General features: G+C 46.3%; 1 protein-coding gene and 1 long non-coding RNA gene across 24 annotated transcripts in view; one reads left to right on the forward strand and one right to left on the reverse strand.

Moving 5' to 3' along the window:
• The window catches only part of CDK12 (cyclin dependent kinase 12), a 78172-nt gene that overhangs the window by 49252 nt on the left and 10995 nt on the right, over positions 1 to 17925 (forward strand). For 4 of the 23 annotated variants that reach the window (XR_006589871.1, XR_006589872.1, XR_006589887.1 and 1 more), the window contains exons 15-19: positions 7892 to 7995; positions 8508 to 8652; positions 11084 to 11255; positions 12184 to 12253; positions 13606 to 16304. The gene's annotated coding sequence lies outside the window, so the exon portion shown is untranslated. Of the gene's footprint in view, positions 1 to 7891; positions 7996 to 8507; positions 8653 to 9620; positions 9757 to 11083; positions 11256 to 12183; positions 12254 to 13605; positions 16305 to 17925 lie in introns of those variants that run through there. The other 19 variants (XR_006589878.1, XR_006589881.1, XR_006589889.1 and 16 more) reach the window with 11 other exon arrangements.
• LOC109494357 lies at positions 1511 to 16070 on the reverse strand. Its single transcript, XR_006589893.1, has 4 exons — positions 16003 to 16070; positions 9737 to 15475; positions 2960 to 3016; positions 1511 to 1664 (listed from the first exon to the last, which is right to left on the reverse strand). It is a non-coding gene; the product is annotated as an uncharacterized LOC109494357 (long non-coding RNA).

The following is a 17925-nucleotide window of genomic DNA, read 5'->3' on the forward strand; positions in this document are numbered from 1 at the left end:
AAGAATAATCTCTTAAAACCATAACCACCCAACCAGTGCCTATGTTACCATGAGTAGGGTAGGCATGGAGATTAGTGTTCCTAGCTCCGTTGAGATTCCTGATGTGTTGCCAATCCAGGAAACGAGTCAAAGTTGTTTATAAGGGTAAAATTCTATTATCTCCAAAATCTTTCCTATCTCCACCTGAGGACAGAATTGCTTTCCCTTCTCTTTCACGATTTAGGATACTAAGAACTAAATTTTCCCTTGTGTGTGCTGCAGTCCTGCTAGTCATGACATAAGTAGATAAAAGCAGGTAAAGCCCATTAGAAGACAGAAAAGAAGTGGGGGAGGATATTGGGGTGAGCAATCATACAAGGTTAAAGGGTACACCAGAACAAGGAAATTAGGAAGAGGAATTCAAATACTGGTGATGAGGGTGGCCAGCCTGTTTTTGAATCCCCAAAGTTTATGATGTTCCCTTGCCTGTGGGCTGTCCTGTCTTTACCCAGAAGGAGAATGGAGAGCTCAAGATTGTTCCAATTCCTGGAATCCTGTGTTCCTGGTTAGCCTCCAGAGAAAAAGGAATTTGTTTTTGGTCTTTATATATTGCAGATTCATGACTGGGAGTGTGAACTTCAACCTACTAGGGAATATTGTTTCCACTTTATAGCAGTGGCTCTTTTTAATTCTAGGCCTAAAGGCTGAGGACCTAACTAACTTGGACTTTTTTTCTATCATGACCAAGGCAATTTCTAGTTAGAAATCATGCTGTTTCAGTATCTAAATTTCTTAAGCACTATCTTTTCCCAGACAGGTATCCTTAACTGTATGGTAAAGTTAATGCCTTAAGGAAGTTAACAGTTAATGTTTTTGGTGCTGAACTGGGATTTCCTTTGTTATTAAAGATTGCCCCATAGTTTGACTGTGTTTCAGTATGGAGTTACTTCTCTGTTCACAACTTAGTCATCCTGAAGGGCTAGGTGGAATGGAAGTGAGTTCCTCAAGTGAGTAAATGCTCAACCGTTCCAAGGGAGGGGTGGCACTGCTAAATCTTCTGGTTGTCCTGAGAGGCAAGGTGAGCATTTCTGGACACTTGGTTAATTTTACTGTCCGGGTATGGCATTTCTCATCCATAGGGATAATTTTAGTGTTCCTTATAGCCCTAGGAATACTCTTAAGTGAATATTTACTCCAAACTAGGTTTGAGAGACTTTGGGGGAAGTATGACACCTGAAGGGATTGCTGGGGGAGACTCTACCACTCCTCCCCATATGCAGCCGTTTCTCCATCTCTCCTGTCCACCCAACTTCTTTTCGTTTCTTATTTTTCACTCACTACCCAACTTGCATGCCATGCCGTAAGCCTACAAGAGGTATTGATTGCTTAATCCTGCAAGGTATTTAGAGTTACTGCTGCTTCATAGTTTTGAAGGGTGATGAGAGGCAACTCAGAAGACGCGTTTCTATTACAGATCCTCAAATTACTGAGTGAGAGGTGAAGGAGAAAGCAAAATAATCATACTTTCTTATTGCTAAGGAGATTTTAATTTATGTTGTGCGGGATACAAGAGATTACTGGTCTAGGAAGGGCAGGGAGCCTCAACATTTCACTTCATCCTCTTCCCTCATATCCTGAGACGTGCTTTTGGTGATGACATTTCTGAGCTCAGTTGCAGATGGTGTCTGTAGGAAGTAAAGCTTGGTGAGAAGAAGGCCCTGCTATCCATGAGAAAGCAGATGAGGGCTGCTTTGAGGCCCTGGTGATTAATCACTAGAATGCCAAAACACTTTGGTCACTGGGTTGCTCTCATATATACCTCAAAAATCAGTGGTTCAAGGTTGAGAGAAAGGGGCTATTAAGTTAGTCTTTAATACTCTCTAGATGGGTGGTTGTTAGTGAAACTTAATATGTAGCCAATAGCCACAGCATACTTCTCTAGAATAAGAGAGTATAGCCATAAAGTATGTTCACTTAGACATAGGTTTCCTAGGACCTGGAAACAGATTTTTAGATGTTTTCCTCTGGCATGGTTGTTAATAGTTCCAAAGGAATGAAGGGCATTTTATCCAAGCTAAACCATCTCTTAAGGGAGGTAAGGAGAAACCTTACAAAGGCTACAAGGTAGCAATCAGAGCTAAGTGAAAAGCAAAGCCTGTGGCTTGGAGGCTGGGTTTTTTTTTTTTTTTTCCTTCTTTAAAGGAGCCTATTCTGATGGCTGTCTCAAGGAGAGGATCCTTTTCCCTCCTGTGTCTCAGATCTACAGTACCAAATGAGGGACACCTTTGATGAAGGTAGCTTGTAGGTAGACAACCCTCCCCACCAAAGCTAATGCAATTTTGAATGCTTTTGGTCCTGGAGAAAAGCCAAATTCAAAGACTTAGAGAAAGCTTAGGAATATGATCCCTTTTATAAGTTCAGGAACTTCGGAGTTTGGCCTTGTACCAGTGTTTGCATTTTATGTTAGGGGACCAAAGATCTCATATAAAATGAAGCAATATGAGAAGGAGATGGAAAGAAGGCAAAGAAGGAGAACTGGAGCAGGCTGGTAGCTGCAGAAAGAGACTTAGGGTATAATTGCTTTTAAAGAAGAGATAGGAATGTGGGATGGAAGGAAAATTTATGGTTGGGGTAGTGAGAAGGATAAGTGCCTTAAACGTTCACAGTTCATTTCAGGTAGGCCCATTAAAGCACCACTGTCAGTAAAGAGTTCCCATTGATTACAGTAGTGTTACCTGTATGGTTGGAAGATGGGCCTAGAACTCTTAGGTTGGGAGATGCTTTGAAGACATTTTCACTAGGGAAGCTTGATTATATTAAGCAAATATTTAGGAAAATTTTGCTTCCCTCTGCTATCCACATAGTTCAAGAGAATAATTTGAAAATAAGGAATGATTCAGATGTATCATGTTAAAAAATTATTTGTATTTTTGGAGTTTTAAAATTCCCCTGAAAGTAGTTTTATATATTTTAGGTCAACCTGGAAAATAGCATTATTCCTCTCTCCTTTGTTTTTAGATCCAAGTGAAGGCAGTGCCTAGAAGAGTAAACAAAACAGAATATGTTAATTAGACTCACAGAATGCTAGAACTACAAAAGGACATTAGTTTGTCTAGTTCGATGCTGTCTTCAGCCAGTGAACAAACAGGCCTAGAAAGGTTGAGAACCTGTAGTTTTGGGAGGAAGGAGGGAGGGAATAGGAAGTAATGTTGGAAACCGAACTATGTGTCAGGCACTGTGCTAAGTGCTTTGCTTTTATTATCTTGACCCTTAAGCACCTTGAGGCTAAAGGATGGAAGGAGTAAAAAACAAATCCTTCTTATTATTCTGAGCAATGTGTAGGTGATAAGGGGAGTGGCAGGTCATTTTTTATTGTTTAACCACATACGGCTAAACTATAGGAAGTGAAGAGAGTTTGAAAGTGAGGTTAATCTAGGGAAGTACTCACTAAATAGTTCAGATTCATGAATAACTTCTCTATTCCTGGAGACCTTCCAAAAATATGATGCACAGAGGTAGGCTAGAGGCAGGACTGGTAGAGAACAAGATTACTGTTGACTCTGGAATTGATTTGCACTCTAGAAAATCAGCTCATGACCTGAGAGTATAGGTTAATCTTAGAGATAGGGAACAAAATGGGGTTTCTCATCCTAAGGGGTCTTCAAATAAAATAGTGTTTATATACCAAAGATCAAGGAGATAAACAAATGCCTTTGATGACCATGCTTGTTTTTGGGTTTTTGTTTTGTAACACATTTTAAAGTCATGAAACAATTTATAATTTTGGAAAGACTTAGTGCCAAGTTCAATGTTGATAGGACATTGCTATTGAGAACAAGATTCTACTCGTAGTTCTTTGATATGCTATCCTGAGAGTTCTACCATGAGGGTTGCTTCAGTGGGGAGCAGGAATGTCATTAGTTGAGTCATTGTCTGGAGTATAGGACAACTTCTGGAGGAGATTAAGGGAGGGTCTCACTTTTTTAGGAGGTTTCTGGATCTAGTGAGATGAGTCTTACACTTGAGTGGGAAGTAAGGAATCAATGTTTATAAGTCAGTATGTGAATGCAGGCTGTAAAATAAAATACTAACCTAGTACAGAAGTAGCCATAGTCAAGAAGTAATTTAAAAAACTGGAGTTAACCAGAAAAGATTCTTTGAAGGTAGTGAAGACAGGGGAACAGAAGAGAAGGTGTTCAGACGAAGGAAACTTACAGAAGAACGTTTGTGTGTGTTGTGTGCAGAAGTCTGAATGGATCACTCAGTGTGGTAAGGGGAGGGAATATTAGGAGGAGCAGTCTTGTCGGCTGGAATGAGGAATTTGGATTTGATTTGGTAAGCATTAACGGGAAGCAGAAGCATGGTGGGGATGATTATGATGTTGAGGACTTTCACAGCTGTACTGGGTCAAGGAAGCAAGAAAGTTTGCTAGGATATTTTGGTTTTTATCTGAGGGCTTGCACTACAGTGTGACTGGGAGAATGAGAAGAAAGGAAGGGGGTCCATAGAAATTAGCAAGGCTTGATGATAGTTTGGATGTGAAAGGAGAGATGACCCGACATATTTATCCTATTGACTATGATGGGAGCTTGGAAAAAGGTAGCTGCTTTATTTTTAAGAAGTAGGAAGTGTACTTCATTAACCAATTGATGGGATGTGTCTTTGTTCAGTATTTCAGAATCTAAGAGGGGGAGGTGCTCCTAGAAAATAGTGAAGCATGTGCTCTGTGCCCAGATGATCACCTGCCCTTTTCAGGTTGGAGAACTGGGTGAAAAAGAGTTTATTGCTAGGGTGTTCCCACAGACTTCAAGAATGCTGTCCCTCTCCAGATCTAGGAAAGAAAATACAGTTTTTTGCCAGTTTCTTCCCCTTTAATGCTTTGAAAATGGGATATGACTAGCCTGTGGCAGCGTGTGCCTATGGATGCACAATTCTCCAGCTTGTTTCTTGGAAGGCCTTTTTCTGTCCCTCCCTGGGGGTCATTTGTAGCTCTGGTTCCTGCTCCCAGAGCCATAAAGTGGGAGCCCCCATTTATTAATTGGGTTGGGATTGGGGAGGGGGTCCGCGGGGGACTCTTTAGTGCAGCAGGCGGGGGTCTTCCCGAATGAGCCCATTAGCCAGCCCCAATGGCAGCTGAAACGGGGCCGCAGCCAAGTCCTCTCCGTTTCAAAAACCCTCCATCGCCTGCAGCAGATCAGAACAAGGCCTGCGGGAGCCCTTAGCTTCTGATTGCAGCTGTGAGGAAGGACAAAACAATTTATAGGAAGCCAAGTAGCTCCTGTCTCACTGTCTCTTCCTTTCTGACTTTGGGGAGGGGTAAGACTGGGATGTGGTGCCCCCCCACCCCCACTCACCATAGCTTCTTATAAGGCACATATAGGCCTAATGTAGGATGGAACAGCAGTGAGTGTATTTGCGCTGATTGGACATTTGTGTCAATGCTCTAGATGTGTTTACACGTCCTTGCTTTCTTCTTCCATCCACATACAGTTGTATTTGAACATGGTCCTCCCTAGGGCAAAGCCAAGTGTGTGTTCAGACAGTCTAAGTTGTATGTTGTGAGGGGGGCGGGGGGGGGGGTGGGGGGCGGCGCGGGGCATGCTTTCTTGCCCCATACCTGCCTTGACTCTTCTCTGCTTTGTCAAGATTCAGAGTTAGACTTAGATCACCTTCTCAACATCTCTTCATAATAGAAGGAGTTTGTCACTTAAGAGAAGGCCTCCTACTGGGACTCCTTCATTTGTCCCTTTGGTTATGCCAGCATGAGAAAGGTAGGCATCTAGAGGGGAGCTTCTTTCTGCAGTGGCCCAGAGAGAAGGTGTGAAGGGCAGGAATGTCTCACTTCCTGATAAAAGGAAGTGTGTCTTTCCTCAAAGAATCATAGATGGCCAGAGGTAGAAAGAGAACCTACAGATCACCTAATTCACTCTTTAGGTATGCAAGCCTGGAAACAGGTTTAGGGAAGGGAAGTGCCTTGCCCACTGTCTCACAGTGAGTGAGTTAGTGGCAGCCAGCCAAGACTGGAATCCAAGAGGCCATAATCTTAACCTACTTGAGTATAGAACCCCTAGCTTTAAGATTGCCAACTCCTGAGAACAATGAGCTTCCTCAAGAAAGGAAGCTAAGGGCTGTAGGGTTTTGAGGGGGGAGGGATGGATTGAGGGGGGAAAGGTGGATGTGAAAAACACTAGTAGAAAAACTGAGAAGCTTTATAGTTTCTACCTCAAAGACTAATCTTTCTATAATATGCAAATTGTACACATGTAATTTTTATTTAGTCAGGAGCTCTGGTTCATTGGGAAGCAAGTGGCAGCCAAGGCCAAAGATCTTAATGCCCTCGGAGTTACCCCCATGTTCCAAGGGCACTTTGCCACCATCTCTGGGGTTTGGAGAGCAGGAGTTTACCCTAAATCTCAACTCTGGCTCCTTTATATTACAATACAGTTGTAGAAAAGCAAAATCAGAAGGAAAGGAGAAAGAAAACACATCTCACCTACTGGGAAACTAAGGGGAGTCTCTGAACAAGAGAAGGGATTATAGAACTCTGAGTAAAATGAGATATTCTCTGAGATTACAGGGAAAAGAGGTTGGAGGGGGCACCTTCTACTCCCCCCCCCCCTTATTATTTAAGTTTTGAGTTGTTGGTTTTCTCCTTTGAGGAGGCGGCAGGAAGGGGTATGTTGCTCTGCTGTTACCTAAGCCCTAAATAGTGTGCTCAATGAACTGACATGCACAACAGGTTCAGAAGTCCTCTTGCTCTGTGCTGAGACTACCCCTCTTTGGAACTTCTCCGAGATGTATCTACAGTCACTTTCAATGCTTATTTTCTGAACATACAAGTCTGAGAGCCAATGATGTGCATGGAGGAAAATGCTAAAGAGTCCCTGAGCTGGAATCAGAATCTTAGAGGGAGAAAGGTACCACTGGGCAGCATTGAGACAGAGTTATGAATCTAGGTCAGAGGGACGAAGGATCTGCAAAATGAACATTGTCTGCTAATGACAAAGAAACAGATCCCAAAGCATAACCTTTACATTTTCTCCATCACACCCCAACTGATAATATAGGGGGAACGTGAATCTGGTCCCCATGCAGATTCTTCCCTATGTAGGGAATGTATATGACTGCCCTTCTTGTCCAAAGTGTATCAAGTCTGCTGTCCCCTCACAAACTTCCTTTCTGTCTCATAGGACTTTCTCGTGTATTTTCCTCCAAGCCTTTTTTTTTTTTAAGTTTATTTTTATTATTTTTGAGAGAGAGAGAGCGTGAGTGGGGGAGGGGCAGAGAGCGAGGGAGAAAGAGAATCCCAAGCAGGCTCCGAGCTGTTGGTGCACAGCCCAATGCAGGGTTTGATCTCACAAACAGTGAGATCATAACCTGAGCTGAAGTCAAGAGTCGGATGCTTAACTGACTGAGCCATCCAGGCGCCCCTGCCTCCAAGCCTTTCTGGAAGAAGCTGTTTTGGACAAGACAAAACAGATAATCTTGAATACAAGCTGGTGATCTGATCTAAAACTAGATGGCCTCCTCTTGAGTCACCTTCTTGCATTAACTTTGTATTAACGTTGAACTTTCATCACCCTTTATAATTCTGGGTTTCATAGCTTCTAGTGGTGTTGAATTCCTAACTTACCTCTTAGGTGTAGGAACCATTGTTTTTACTTTATCAGACTGGGAGCTAGTTCCCTAGAGGTAGGCATCTTAGAACAGTTATAACTCTCTCTGGAAGCATACTTAAAGCTCCTCTTAATCCTTCTGGGCTTTGTGAATTCAGATTTGAGGGAATTGGAAGAATGTTTATCATCACCATCACTGTTACCTACTAAGGCCATATTCCCTGGGTGAAAGACCAAATTTCTCTTTGGTGTCTAGTCCCTTGTCTCATAATGTAACCTGTCATTTTCCTTTACAGGTGGCAGCAGCAGGAAGAATGGCCCTTGAGTTTGGTGAAGTCCATCAGTCACCTAGCATCTGGCGCCCTGACACATTCAGTCTCTTTCATAGACTCTAAGCCAGGTAGGGACCTAAGGCCAATCAGAGGCTTCAGGATTACTTTTGTAAAGGATTACCCTACCCCCTCCCCCTGCCCCATACAACTAGTCTCAGGGAAGTTTCTTATTCCCAAAGATCTCCAGAGGCGTTTCCCTAGCTTTTTATTTGACCCTATTATGATGTCCTACTTTCTCACAGACAATTTCTCCCCCTGGTAAGAGTAAGTATCTCTCTTTATCAGCACCAAAAGCCATTTCATTCTTCTCCTTTCCTCTTGGCCCACTGAGCTAATGGGTTTTCCTCTTTGATGGAGTACTGATGTTGACTACTCTCAACCTCTCCTCTCCAATACTTGCCCCACTCACCCACCGGCAGCATGCGTGCACACACACACACACACACACACACACACACACACACAGGCACAGCCTTGCCTTCTTCTTCCCCAAGAAGTTGTTTTCTCTCCCGTTTGAGTCAGGATTGGGCATACTGTCCCTTTTTACTACCTCCCATCAGCTTCTCTACCTCCTTTCCAGGTTTGATGGGAGCTCCCACCTGTCTAGACATTGTGCAAAGCACCAGAAGTAGAGACCTACAAGCCTGCTTCTCTCCATCTTCATTGCCCAGAACCAGGCAGGTCATCAGCTTCTAGTGCCCACCCCCCACTCTTCTTGCTGCCAGGTAGGTTTGCCTCTCTGTACCCACCAACCCCAAACAGGGTTATATTTCTCTCTGGGAGTATTTATCTCTGATGTTCTCTGCCTTGTGACTTTCAGCTTTAATCTTTAGCAAGATCTTGCTGATGTTAAATATCCAGCCCTTTCTACAGTACAGAACCATTTCCCCCATTTAGTGGGTGTGGGAAGAAGGGACCAGTAAACAGATGAGATTTCACATGGAGGTAAGGGTCCAATGACAGGTAGCATTTCTCTTGGGGCCAGAAGTCTAAAGCCCCAGATGTACATTCTGCCCAGTGGCCTGGCATCCTTGGAGAATACCTGGATCTTTTGAGGGAAAAGTGTTTATCTGGTGTCTATTCTCAAGGACAAGGATCTCAGGCTCTGATAATCTGTCCCTGTTCATTCCCAGACCTCCCTAGGGAGTAAGAATGGATTTCTGTACAGCAGAAACCCACCACTAGGTGATAGTCTCTGGAATTCAGGTGGTAACTCTTGTCTGTCACTTGTAGAAAGTTGGCAGGGTGCCAGAGCCTCTTCTGCCATCAGATATGACATCAGCTTACCCTTTGCTCTTAGGCCTCCTCTCTTAGCAGTGCCTCTTTCACCCCCGCAAGCCAGACAACACAAGCAGCAGCCCTAATAAGTGTCAGCTCTGGGTGAGGTGCTCCTTCTCTGATAGGCATATACCTTGAGTCAGAGGATGCAGTAGATGGAAGGATAGGAAAGCATAAAATGTCCCCAGAAGTGGTCAGTCAGTAAGTATGCATGGGTACCTTGATGAGTCAGAGAGCACCAATATTTATAATTCTGCCTACTGAATGTCAACCTGGATGTCTGATACCTCAAAGTTGCTGGGCTACTTGGGCAGCTGCAGTCCTGGTTTCTGCCACATGAGGGTGCTGCTGACCAATTAAAACTCCTGCCCCTTAGCAGACAGAGTTTAGGTGACAGGGGCATTCTTTCTCCAAGACAGGGATCAGAAATACCCTGAGAGAGAGCCTGAGAGCCAGGCCCCAAGAAGCCAGAAGAATAATTAGTATCACTTGCTCTTCCTTAAAAATGGACTCAGACCCTGAACACTCCACCCTAGTGGCCTGACATCTCGGTATGTTTCCAGCTGAACGCGGGAAGCCCTCTAGCTCCAGACACCAAACTTCTTGCATAGATGGTTTTCTTCCTCAGGGTGTAGCAGGTTTCAGCTGTCCACCCCACTGTTTCCCTGCCTCTTACACAGTCACTTTCTGGTCCAGAGGGTGGGAGCACCTGTGATTTTCAGAGAAAAAAATCTCTCAAAATTGTAAGAGAAATATCTTTGTTAGTGAGAATGTGGGGGAGAGGACTGTGAGAGGGAGAAAGTTCAGCCTTCTGTGCCCCCATCACCTCCCCAACACAGACTTGCAGAACTCAAGATGGTCCAGTAGAGGTCTGCAGCTTGAGTGGCCAGAGCACACCCAAAAAAAAAGGTGTCAGAAAGCCAGATGGGGAGGGGGGCTACTTTGGCCCTGGGGCTTCAAACCAACCCCTTACGGTGTAATGGCTCTGCTGAGGATCTGAGTGGCGATGGGGCCCCTATGGGGGTGAGGTATCCCACAATTGATCCTCAGTCTCCATGAAGCCCTTCCAGGCTGAACAGGCTAAGGGAGATGACAGAGGTTCTCCTCCTCCCTCCTACCCCCATGCCCGAGGGCCCCTCCCCAGGAGGACAGCTTGATTAAACAGTCGGTGCTGCTGGAATTACTGCACAGCTGGCACTCCCCCCAGCACCCCGAGCAGAGCAGCAGCGCAGATTAAAATCTCCAATTAGCGTTAAAGTGAAGTGAGGAGGTACTGAGGCTGCCAGGGAGGCCAGGCGGGGGCCCTGGGTTGGCAGACACCCCCCTGGTGCCTGGATTCTGAGCACCACCTTTACTCATCCCTTCTTTCCTAGCTCCTCTCCCAACAGCTCTCAGTGCCCATTAGCTTTGCATTGCTTGGGGCCAGAGGGCTTTCCGAGGGGCAGAGGGTGGAACAGATGCCTTACCTGACAAAATGCTGGGACATGGTAAGTGTGGAGGAGAATGAGTGACCAGTGCTTGTCAGGGGAAATACCCTGCTCATAGCCTGCCAGGCAGCCAGGTTGAGGTGACTTCACACTACTGCTACTTCTTTTTGACTAGAGAAGGGCAAATAGGACAGATCCCTCCAGACCCTCTTGCCTAGAAGGTGCTGAGTGTTGTGGTGCTCATATAAACATCCATCCTTATATATTTTATCCTATCTGACCCATCTGCTCCCACTCAAATTATGGCTCTGTCCTTCCTCCCTCCCTCTGTTTTTTTTTTTTTTTTCCCCCTCAGCTTTCCTGCGGGTAGGGGTAGGCACAGCCTGGCTTGGGAGCATCGCCATGCCCTGCCACCTGGGTCCCAGCCGGCTTCTCATTATCTTCTTTGCAGGTTGGAGAAGAACAGGGATATGCCAAGGATGGAGACCTCAGACTCTCCCAACTCTGAACATCACACCCTGTCCTAAGGGCCCTCTACCACTTACACTTCTGCCCTTCACCCATCAAGCCTAGAAGCTAGCCACACCCTTTGACTTCCCTCTGCCCCTTTAAGGGAAATGGAGGTGGGTACTCAGCTGACTGAACCTAGTCACACCTCCAGAAATTAGACACCAGGGCACAGTGCCACCCTCCCAGGCTGGCACATGCTACCCTGGCAGAGGTTCAAATAGCAGCCCCCCTTCATCCTCCCACCCCTATGTCTTCCTCTTCTCTCTCCCTCTTTCTCCCTCTCTCTTTCTCTGTGTTTTTTTTTTTTTTTTTTCTCAGCTCAAAGCACAGCTGAGCCTTAAAAGGAGGGGGGGAGACCAAGCTGGGGCAGGGGGGTGGAGAGCTCCAATAGCACGTTTTCACCTGCCATTTAATTGGATGTATTTTTAATTAATGGGACCTCAGGGACCAACATGAGACAATCTGATCTCTGAATAGGGACAGGGGAGGGATTGGGTAAGGGAGGAGGATTGGGCCACTGGGTGCGGTTACCAGGAACCCAGGCCCATCAATCACTGGCCACTTTGCGTTCTGGCAAGGAGAATCGTAAGGTGGAGGAGGAGGGGAGGTCCTGGGGAGAGTTGCCAGGACTTCCCCCCAACTGCTAGGACCTCCAAAAAGCATAGAATAGTACCGGCTGATTTGGGTCTGAGGTGCAAAATTGCAGCCAGGTTATTAGGTAAGGCTATTTTCTTGCTCCTGGGATCTTTTCCAGTTGGGCTTGTCCCAGTGAGTAATGTAAAACTGTGAAAGGAAAGTAGGGACAGAACTTTGAGGTCCTTGAAGAGAGAAGGCAAGAGAAAGGGACCACAGAACCAGGGACTGTAGTGAGAGGTTCAGAGATATATCTGTACATTTAGACATAAGTGAAGCATATGTACATTTAGACATAAGTGAAGGACGTTACTTGAGGCCTGGTGCCATTGGGGTGTGACTCATAGGATCATACTGCTGCAAGGAAGAGAACTTGGAGCTCATCTTGCCAAACCTTTCACTTTACAGATGTGGAAATGGAGACTGAGAGGGGAAATCAGTTCCTGGATTTGGAGAGTTCCTGGGACCACAAGGAAAGGTAGGTAGGTAGGTAGGCAGGTAGGTAGAATGTGGGGAGGAAAGTCAAGGGAAGAGGGTTGGCACGATTATTATTGGAGTCTCTTATCTCTGGCCTCCAAGTCTTAGAAGCAACTAAAGGGCATTAGGCAGGTGCATTATTGGGGGAACATTTCTCTCATACAGGTCCAGAGGTCACCTCATCCATTCCCTTGCTCCCAAGCAGACAGATCCCCAAGAGTCCGTCGCTCTCATGGGATTTTACTATACTATACTCTGTAAAGTCCACAGGGAAGGTACCAACTGTCCCAGTTCCTTAATCAAAAAATAAATCTCCAAAAGGTGACTAAATGTTGAGCTTTTTTTTTTTTTTTAAAGATTTTATCACAAGTTTCCCTGTCACATTCTAAACTACTAGACAAAATTATGCCCAGAAATGTAGAGAGTAGCCTCATATCTCTTGTCCCATGTCTAGGCCTAAAACAGAGACAGGGTTAAAACTCAAGGCTCAGGAAGCCAAGTCACAAATACCCCTGCATTTCATGCAGTGTCATGGCCTCAGAGCATTTAGTCAAGCCCTATCTGGCTTTGTGTGGGGTTGGTGCATAATGGATAGAAGGGCAAGGCATGTTTCCAACTTTCCACAACACTCCTGCTCCCTCCTTCCTTTACTGTTCAGACACTAGGGTTAAGGAGGGAATGAATGAAGGAGAAAAGGGGCTTTCTCACTAGGTTGCCAAAAGTGGCATTTCCTGGCATCTTCTTCCTTCCTCAAAAAATTCAAGATTCTGTGTTCTGTGCTTCAGGAGACTAAGTTGGAGTCAGGGCAAAGATGGGAGATCTTGGAAAGCAGCATGAGTAGAAACTTCCTCACACTCTCTAAGCCCCCAACACCTTTCCCCCACTCCCAGAATTGTCTTCTCTATCTTAGTATCCCATTTTATATCCCCAGAGTCCTTGAGGAAGAGCAGAATGTGCCTCTCTAAGTGCCCCACACTCACCGCCCTTATTTGTAGACCTTCAGGGTCATCTGCTTGGTTCTCTCATTCTCTGCCTTCTCTACAAACAGTGAGTGAGAAGGACCCTTTGCATCCCCCCAAGATAGTCTGGAAAGAATCCATCAAGCTCTTCCTCTACTTCCAAGGGCCCATAGTAGTGAGAACTGGGAGAACTGTGCCAGGGAATTGAAGAGGATAATTCTCGTCTGGGAAAGTCAGGGAGAAGACAGAGAGGGGAAATTTGGGAACTGAGGCCTATAGTCCCATCTGTGGGGCTGACTGCCTAACCTAGAGGGGTGGTGTTCATATTGAATATTACTCATGAGATTTATTAGAGGCTCCTGTTTACAGAGCTGCTCTTTCTCTTTTGAAACAGAGCGGTGGAGCAGAACAGCAAAGAAGGAGCAGAAGGGGGGTCAGGCTTTCGGTAGGCCCTTTCTCAACCCTTGTACAGCCCCGGTCCAACATTAGAGGCATAGTGGAGGGTCCAAAAGGCCCTGAAAGCATTCAGTCTAGATTCTAGATGTTTCTCTAAGGAATGAGGCTTCCATTCCCGTAGTCCCCACCAGCCCTGCCTCATACTCCCAAGGTTTAGGCAAGGAGATCTACAGCCCCAGAGTCAGAGCCTGGAGTCTAGAGGCCACAAGGAATGCTGAGTCTTTGCTGGGAAAGAAGAGTAGACTTGAAGTGAGTGGGAGGCAGAGGTAGCAGAATCCCCTGCACTTTGGAGAAAAACAAGCTCAGTATTAGCCCAGGGTTTAGCTTTTACTCTGATGAGACTCCGCCTTTCCTCCTTCTCCCTCAGTATGTCCCATGGGTTGGTAAGGCATCTAGATGTCTGAACCTCCCACCTGACACCTCGAAGGTTGTTATAGCCCCTCTTTAGCTCCCAAAGCCATGGGCGAGGGGAAGGAAGGTGCCTCAGAGGTGGCAGTGCTATGATGTCCATCAGCACCCAGGGAGAGAGGCCAAGGGGAATAAACAGTAACCAGAGAGGGAGCTAGGAGGAGATGCCTGGTCTTGAAACAGCCTCCTTATCCTATCCTCTCCTGCACCCTCTCTCACATGCTGACGAGGCTGTGTGCCCAAGTGTGCCAGCTCTTCTGGTTGGTGGTTCTGCTCTGCCATGCAGGCAGCCGGCTCTCTGCTCTGGCACAGAACACATGCTGGGGTCTCTCACACTTCTTTGCTCACTCATTTCAATGTGTCTGCATTACAGATTCCTAGGGATGAAAGAAAAGGCTGTGGCCCTGTGAGGTGGTGGGCTTGGGGCCCTTTGGGTGCATATCTGCCTTGCTGCAGGGCAAGGAGGGAGAAGGCTGCTGGCAGCTCAGCTGAGCTCAAGGTTCTGGTGACTCATAGCAATGGGGGCAGCTTATGAAAACAAAAGAGGGGAAGAGGCTTCAGGCTTGTTAGAGCTCTCTTTTGCCCCAATTCTCCCCCACTCTGAGCTGTGTGGATAAAGGTCTCTCATATGGATTGTGGGTCAAGGAGAGGCCCCAGCTACGAAAGAATAGAGGGAAATGGGAGAGAAGAGATCAGGGAAGGCTGAGCATTCCCAGAAAGAGGCTTCCCAGTGAGAAAAGGATACGAGAGGCTAGGCTAGTAGTATACAATTGTATCCTTTGGGGCTGCACAAAGGGTACTGGGCATTCACATGTGCAGACAGACACAGCCACTCCTCCCTGGAAGGATTGCCACAGTCTCAGTTCTCTCTTCCCTGGAAACAGACACCATAGATCTTCAAAGGTGCTGATTCCTTTATCTCTTACAGGCCAGGTGGGCAATATGCATCCTCTCCATCCTTTCTGAATCAGGGGGATGATAGGATATTGTGTTTGAGACCACATCAGCAGAAAGTGGCCAGAAGGTGGACCAGGGGAACCATTCAGGCCTCTGACCACAGTCCCAGGGGCCTCCTTGTTTCAGCAAAGGGAAACAGAGATCTTTGATACTAGTATCCAGATAATAATACCTTCCCTCTAACCTCAGTGAAGGATGGGCTAAGAGGAGGAGAATTCTCTGGCAGAGCCCATTTTCATTTGCCTGTTTCGTTGCTGGTGGCTTTGCTCTCCAGCTGGGGTGAGGGACTCTCTGCTGGGCTGCTTCTGGAGATCCAGAGATGGTTTGGGTTGGAGAAAGAGACCAGCCGCTCTTTGCTCTTTGCTCTTTGCTCTTCCTGCAGAGAGTTGGGACCGTCTCTACTCCCCCAGCTCTCCCTGGCAGCATCAGGAACCCAGGGCCTCCTGCTGGAATACCCGTAATAAAGCTCAGTCCTGAACTGAACCAACACATCACCTGGCTCTGGTATAGAAATGGTGCTGTGAGGGGGAGCCTGGGTGCACCAGGTGGGTGTAGGCAGGTGTGGGGAGTTTAGGCCCAGGAGAGATATTAGAATCACTCCTCAATACCACATGTTTCTCCTCTTTCTCAAACTTTCTGCTTGGCCTCCCTTTTCTTCTGTCTCCCTTCAGCTATCTCCACTCCTGGCCAACTCATCCCTTCCAATCTGAGAAGATATGGTAAGTAGTGGCCTGTTCCCTACACTTTTCTTTCCCTTCCTCTACTCCCAACTCCCAGCCAAGAGTTACCCCATTTGAACTCTTTGCACCAGTGAATGCCATCAGGGTCTGAACCCAGAATCCCCAGCCTCTGCAACCCCCCTGACTTGAGAATGCCACTCTGACTCTGAGACTGACTCTTTCGTGCTCATCCTCCCCACAAGGATAGCCAGGCCAAGACTGGTATGTCCACTGACAGTAAGAGCCCTGACCTGAGGCAGAGGGCAGCTCTAAGGGTGCAGTGGGGCTCGGCCCTAAATGCGTGTATGCCTGTGCATTGGGCACACTGGTTTATTAGTGTTATTTCAGCATTGTGATGCAGAGAGAGTAAGTGTAACAGCTGCTCCTTGCTTGCAGTGTTTATTGTTACCTAGAGACAACCTCCTGGCTTTTTCCCAGCTCCCCCCTCCCCCCCCAGCCCAACCCCCTCCCTGCCAACAGTCCTACTCTCCCCACACTGATGGGAAATTTATAGCCTGCCCATACCATCCTTTAACCCTCTCCTGTCCATAGGGTAAGTGAAGTGAGGGAAGCCAAAGTGAACAGTGGGCATGCTTGGGCCCCAGCAGGGTAGAGTGGTGTACAGAGGAGAGAGGGAGGGATGGAAGGATGTTCAAACTCAGGCTCCAGTTACCCTCCTGGCTCTCATGTTGAGATAAAAGAGCTTTGGCCCTAGCCTTGAGATCCTAGCATCCTCCTCACAAGATAATTCTCTTCCCTGGGCGTCTCTAAGCACCCCGAGTTGGGCTGCCTGATCCTGAGCAAGCACAGTGAGGTAGTATTGAGACAGGAGTAAATATAGAGTGGCAGAACCCCCAGCCCTCTCCTTTCTATAGAGATGTCATATTGAGACTAACCAGAGACTCTGGCATGAGGAGTGGTGGCCAGACCTCCCCAGCTAGATACATGTCAAACATAAACCTGGCTGCTGAGTCTGGTGCGAAAAATTGCCCACCTTAACTTTACACCTAACCCAGCACTAAGGTCCCAAGAGACTCCTAAGCCATTCTCTATGCTGGTCTCCTTGGTCTGGTTAGGCTACTCTTTTCTACTCTTCTTCTTGGTCCATTTTTTTCCTGCTTATCTTTTGGTTTGATACCTTGGATCAAATCCAAGACACCAAGGGGACTGAGACATCTTAGTCACGGCCTCAACAGAACTAGGGAAAGAGAAGTTCCTCAGCCTCTCTTGACCTAGGACCTTTCATGGAAGGGCACCATGTCATATATTCACTGTCCCTACTGGAAATGAGGGTTTGAAGAGGGATTAGATTTTAGCAAAAAAGATAGAAGTTAGACATAGGGAAAAACTTATTCATGAGATATAAAACTTCAGAATGGGCCTACTTCAGAGATTTTTTTTTTTTTTTTTCCTGCCTGGGATGAGTTTAAGGCTGTGCCTACCCAAGGGGAATTGAAAAAACAGGATTACTTTTCAGTGGCTTCTCCAGATGTGGGCCTCAATGCAATTTCTACACTAGCTCTGGGAGTGCATTCCTTCTCAGTCCTTCTAAATGTAGTATGTGATGGTTAGATCACAAGTTTGGGAGGCAGACAGCCTTGGGTTCCAGCACCAGCACTGCCATTTACCAACTGTGCTACCTTAGTAAGTCACTTAACCTCTCTGTGCCCTAGTTTCCTTGTCTGTGAAATTCAGATATACCACCTCTTAAGGTTATGAGTGTATTTAGTGAAATAATGTATGTAAAGCACCTAGGACACTGCCTGGTACTCAGTAGGTATGCAGTGGTTGATAACAATAATCTATTACTTTTATGGAGTCAACAGGGCTGACATTGCTTCAAAGACTTTATGAGTCCCCTGAAATTATAGACCAAATATGTGAATATGGGTATGCTGGGAACAATGTCCATGATTGTCCTCATGATGCAGAGCAGGAAGTGGCAGTCTCCTGGAAAGGAAGTAGCCCCAATCCCTTGACTCAGACTCCCCCATTCCCATGCCTCAAGCCAGGAGCACATTAGGCAGTTTTCTACCTGGAAGTATATCTTCATCATCTAAGATGGAGCTGTGAGAGACAGCCATTAGGGTAGCAACTTCTGGCATTTGCCAGGCACTTTACAGTTTGTCCAGTATATTTACCTACGTTAGCTCTTTTACTTTTTTTTTTTTAAG

This window comes from Felis catus, chromosome E1 (assembly GCF_018350175.1).
Source record: "Felis catus isolate Fca126 chromosome E1, F.catus_Fca126_mat1.0, whole genome shotgun sequence".
NCBI lineage: Eukaryota > Metazoa > Chordata > Mammalia > Carnivora > Felidae > Felis > Felis catus.